The sequence below is a fragment of the Protobothrops mucrosquamatus genome, unplaced genomic scaffold, assembly GCF_001527695.2.
Source record: "Protobothrops mucrosquamatus isolate PMUCROS unplaced genomic scaffold, P.Mucros_1.0 scaffold3163, whole genome shotgun sequence".
NCBI classification, from domain to species: domain Eukaryota; kingdom Metazoa; phylum Chordata; class Lepidosauria; order Squamata; family Viperidae; genus Protobothrops; species Protobothrops mucrosquamatus.
The window spans coordinates 1,888-7,357 of record NW_015389162.1 but is presented as its reverse complement, the minus strand read 5'-3'; positions in this window follow the sequence as shown (position 1 = coordinate 7,357).

Below are 5,470 nucleotides of genomic sequence, written 5' to 3'. Positions count from 1 at the left end.
GGAAGAGAAAGAGAAAGAGAAAGAGAAAGAGAGGGAGGGGAGGGAAGGGAAGGGAAGGCAGAGGAGGGGAGGAGGGGAAGGAAAGACTAGAGGAGGGGAGGGAGGGAGGGAGGGGAGGGATCAATTAGAATGAATGAAAAGAAAAATATACAACTGTGTGTGCTACTTCTCCTTAGAAATCAGTGCTTGCTCAGTTTCTCCTTCCCCATGCTGATTTGCTTCGGAGCACCCAAGTGAAATAAAACCAAGTGACTTTGAGCGATCTGATTTCAGTAACGACACTTTTCTGGAATGTTTGTCTGGAGAAATAAGGAAAGATAAGCATCCAGTGAGAAAGCTGCGCTAATATTGCCAAAAGAGCCCCAGTAAAAGAAAACTAGAGCAGGATTTCAGCACCTCTCCCCGGTAAAGAGCATGGCCTGGGTTTCTGTTTCCCCAGCCCAGCAAGCAAGCACCACTTGGACCATTGAAAAAAAGAAGCAAAGGCAGCGTCGATGACCATTTAATATATTCCCCATTTTTTTTTTAAAAAAAAAAAAGTGGAATTCAAACGAGAATGAGGTATTCCAACCTACCAGTAAGAGACCTGTGCAGGTCTAGTTTGGGATCTGTTTCACCAGTTGACGAGTCGTCTTCCTACAACAAAAAATGATTCAGTGGAATCGTTAATCACTTAGAAATCATTGCAGCCTAGAGAGCTAGAACTGGCTAGTAGGGAAGTAGGGCATTTTGGAGAGTTGTAGCTCATATACTAGAGCAGGGGTCTTCAAACCTGGCCCTTTTATGACTTGTGGACTTCAACTCCCAGAGTTCCTCAGCCAGCGTGCCACAAGTCATGAAAGGGCCAAGTTTGAAGACCCCTGCTGCAATCCAATCCACCCACTCTGCTGCTTATAATCCCCCTTTTTCTCTTTCCTTCCATTCGTTTTTTCATTGACTTATCAAGGGAGCTGAATCTTTGCATAGTATCCCTAATATAATTTGAGCTGGGTAATTTGTGCCTCAAGGTAGGCCGGGGCAGGAGGCAGTTATAGGTGTGTTTGGTTTAGTAATACAAAAAAAAAAGTCCAATCTACCTTGGTTATAACTGCCCAATCTAGTCTGGAAAGCAGCATATCTGACAACTATACAGAGAACAGAAACCTGGCCTGTTTATGAGAAGGTAACGTTTGGCTTTGAACCAAGTTGCAAAAGACAGGCTTGTTAAGTAGGTAGACTCCTGCTAATGAATGCTTTGTCCTTTTGATAAGCCCTAATCTACATTCATCAAGAACGTCTGTTAGCAGGTTGAATGCCTTAAGATGCCTGTAGTGTTTCCAAAACTGAAAGCTGTTGTCTGATGGAGATACAGTCTGGCAACTAGATTCCTCACAGCTAGGCCACCAATTAATTTTGGATACCTCCCAGTCCAGTCTTCTGTGTGGCTTTGTTCCTTTTTTTTTTTTTTTTTGTCTTGCCACAAAAGAACTTGTGCTCTTTCCCTTGGTTTGATTCTGTAGCTCTTCAAAGAGGACAACAGGTTTTGCCCTTGTAAAGAAGTTGACTGACTCCTGAGAAGGGTAGCCAAAGGGATATGGCAGCAGAAAACACACTGAGATAAATTGTTCCTAAGCAAAAAACACCTCCTTTACTCTCCAGGTAATAACATTTTCATAGCCTTTCTTCTGGGCGTGATGAAAAGGTCAACAAGGACATTGAAAGGTGTGTTTTGTTATGTTTTCCTTGGTTTTGAGAACACTCCAAGTGTGACATTTATGTTGCCATGGGCTTTCTTCACTTGAACTGTTCTTTGTCCACTGACACCAGACAGAAACTGAGTTGAACTGGGATATTTTCAGCCTCAGTACCAAAACCAACATCTGAAAGAAGAGTACTACTTTCTTAAACGTGAATGTATGTGTTTTTAAGTCAGTGTTGACGCCATGTGACTTCCTGGACAACTTCTAGGTGAAGTTTTTCAAAAGCAGTTTGCCATTGTCTCCTTGCTAGGGCTGAGAGAGAGTGACTGGCCCAAAATCTCCTGCTGGCACCATGTTTAATGGGAAACTAGAATTCAGATATATGGGTCCTAAAAGACAGAAGGTCCATCATTGGAACTCTTGTTTTATCATCCTCATCATCAGGACTATTGTTTTAATTTAGCAGTATTGGTACAGATGTTCATATTAGAATTATTTAGACTGTATTTGTTGTTTTCATGTAAAATAGGCAGTAAACCATGAGCTTGGGGGAAGGAGATATTTACATTCTCTGATCTGACTTATCATTTGCTGTCATCAACTGCTATTGAGCTCACTGAGAAAATGAAGATGCATATAAATACATTTCTCTCTGTCTGTCTCTCTCACAGAGAGAGAGAGAGAGAGAGAGAGAGAGAGGAGAGGGAGAGAGGGGGAGAGAGGGAAGAGGGAGAGAGAGGAGAGAGAGGAAAGAGAGGAGAGAGAGAGGAGAGGGAAAGAGAGAAAGGAGAGAGGGAGGAAGAGAGAGGAGAAAGAGGGGAGAGAGAGAGGAGAGAGAAGAAAGAGACGAGAGAGGAAAGAGAGAGAAGAGAGAGAGAGAGAGGAGAGGGGGAGAGAGGGAAGAGGGAGAGAGAGGAGAGAGAGGAAAGAGAGGAGAGAGAGAGGAGAGGGGAAAGAGAGAGAGGAGAGAGGGAGGGAGAGAGAGGAGAAAGAGGGGAGAGAGAGGAGAGAGAGGAAAGAGAGGAGAGAGAGGAGAGAGAGGAAAGAGAGAGAAGAGAGAGTGAGGGAGAGAGAGAGAGAGAGAGAGAGAGAGAGAGAGAGAGAGGAGAGGGGGGAGGGAGAGAGAGGAGAGAGAGAGAGAGAGTAACCAGGACTAATAGCAGCTTTGGGGATATGCATTAGCGAGGATAAGACTAATAGCTTTCTCCATTTCTCAGTGTTGCTGATCATTTCAAAATTAGAGGGCCCGGTCCATGAAAACCTGTGCTTAATCGGATAAAACAGAAAAGGCTTCCAGATATTTTTTTTTTCTTTACATCCTTGTCAAAAGAGAAAAGAACAAGGCATGAACCAGAAGCTCACAACTAACACAACGAGCCAGCTCTAGCTCAACTTCTCTCCTTACCACAAAGACAGAAGTTTTACCCCCAAGTAATTTATCTTTGTAATGATTTTTTTTCACAGAGTTGGCTTAGATTCAACTGAGCATATGATACAATAAAAGAGACAGATGAAATTATTTTGTCATCTAGTCTTCCTGGTGGGCAAAGTGGGAACATTTTAAATTCAGGGTCATTTTCCCTTTGAGTAAATGTGTAATATTTACTCAAAATCTGCCTACCGTTTCCGAAAAGTGTTCTTATCCTGCAAAAGGAGATATCATTTTCCTACCACCTTTTCCAAAGTGCTTTATACTTTCTAAATTGCTGGGAATTTATTTGTGTCTGGTTTTATTGTTGCAAGATGGTGGAAGATGGTAGCAATGTTTCCCCTCCTCCCCATTATATATCTCTCCCCACCCAAACTACGCAGTCAGCTAGATTACCCAGTTTTCTGATTAAAAAAAAAACACACACACAACCCAGACAGAATTCTGTTGGCATTGATTTAAAGCCAGGAGAATGTGGATTGCTAGAGAAAAGATTGCCCATTGAAAGGTAGGACACTCTCAGCACACCCTTGGGCAAATAATAATAAATAAGTTTTGGAATATCACATTCTACCTATGAAAATTGCATCAACATTCTCTTTTGCATTACTCATGGGTTATTCTACCCCTGGACTTTGAAGAAGTAGGATAGAAGTATTGAATAATTTTCAACTTTGGCATTGGGGACGACTTCTGAGAATACCATGGACAGCAAATCTTTCTTTCTTTCTCTCCTTCCTTCCTTCCTTCCTTCCTTCCTTCCTTCCTTCCTTCCTTCCTTCCTTCCTTCCTTCCTTCAATAAATTCTTGTTCAGTTTGCGAAGGAAGGAAGGGAGGAAGGAAGGAAGGAAGGAAGGAAGGAAAGAAGGAAGGAAGGAAGGAAGGAAAGAAGGAAGGAAGGAAGGAAGGAAGGAAGGAAGGAAGGAAGGAAGGAAGGAAGGAAGGAAGGAAGGAAGGAAGGAAAAGGCGGGAAGGGAAGGGAAGGGAAGGGACCAATGGATCATCAAATAAATCAACTCAGATTTCTCATTTGAGACACACATGACCAAGTTCAAATTATCATATTTTGGACACCTTATGTAAAGGCCCAGCTCTCTGGAAAGGGCTCTAATCCAGGAAAAAGTGGAAGGAAAGAGAAGAGGATGAGCAGCATCCCGATGGATAAGTGTACCACCAAAGGAGCAGGTTAGGGACAGAGCATTGTAGAGAAATCTAGCTATGTTATTGCTAAGAGTTGACAATGGCTTCATGGCACACAATCAACCAATCTACTCCAGAGCTGGTGGTGCAGGGGGGAATTGGGGCATTATGCAAAATAGGTGGGCAAATCCCTCTTTGGAAGTTTTCTACTTCGAAGCCTGGGGGGGGGGAGAAACAATCTAATAATCTCTCCAATCTGATCACCAGTAATATCACCACTTTAAAAAAAACAGACAGTAACTAAAAATGGGAGAGATTCTCAAGTGATAATAAAAGTTTATATTGTTAAATTATTTTATTAATAAATTGCATGTTTGCTTCCCCTTTTTAGATTTGGATACAATTTTTCTCTGAAAATGCCATGTGCTATTGTGACCCTTAATTAACACAAACAGCTAATGAGGGTACAGTTGGTGGATATTAAGAAAGAAGTCCTTCAGATGTTCCAAAGGTGCTTTTTCAAGAGGCAACTGAACTTTCTTTGTTTTTCCTTGAAGACATTCCGCTTCTCATCCAAGAATCTTCTTCGGTCTTCAAGGAAAAACAAGTCCAGTTGCCTCTTGAAAAAGTACCTTTGGAAAACCATGATTCGGATGTCTGAGAATCTCCATAGACAAGTCCTTCAGATGTATCAAGAGTTCTGACGATACTTGATATACCTAGCAATGGCCCTGTGGGAACAATCCAGGGAAAGAAATGTTTTGGGGAATATTAAAAAGGCAGAAACTTCTCCACACACACACACACACAGCCAGACAACTCAGCAGAAACCAGCTTTTAGAAATGCAGATGTAATAATCCATTCAGGAAGGTTGGAGCCCTCCAGCTAGAAGCTGAAGAGATCGGGAAGACAAAGATCCTTAAAATCTACATACCCCACCCAAACTCTAAGACAGGACATAATAGGATTAACCCACCACCATCAGAATACCGGAAAGGCACACTCAGACTCAGGTCAAAGTTCATGATACAGGAACAACTCCAAACAAAAGCCCAAGAAGGTATAAAAACCCACTCCCTACTACATGTGCTCTCTTTTTTTCCAGAGCCATCTTTCTGTCTGGCTCTCCTCTTCAATAAACTACAACCTTCTTTCTAAAGCAGTCACCATGTTGCTTATTCCCGGCTTGGACTGGACCCTGATGAAGATTTTTCCTTCAAC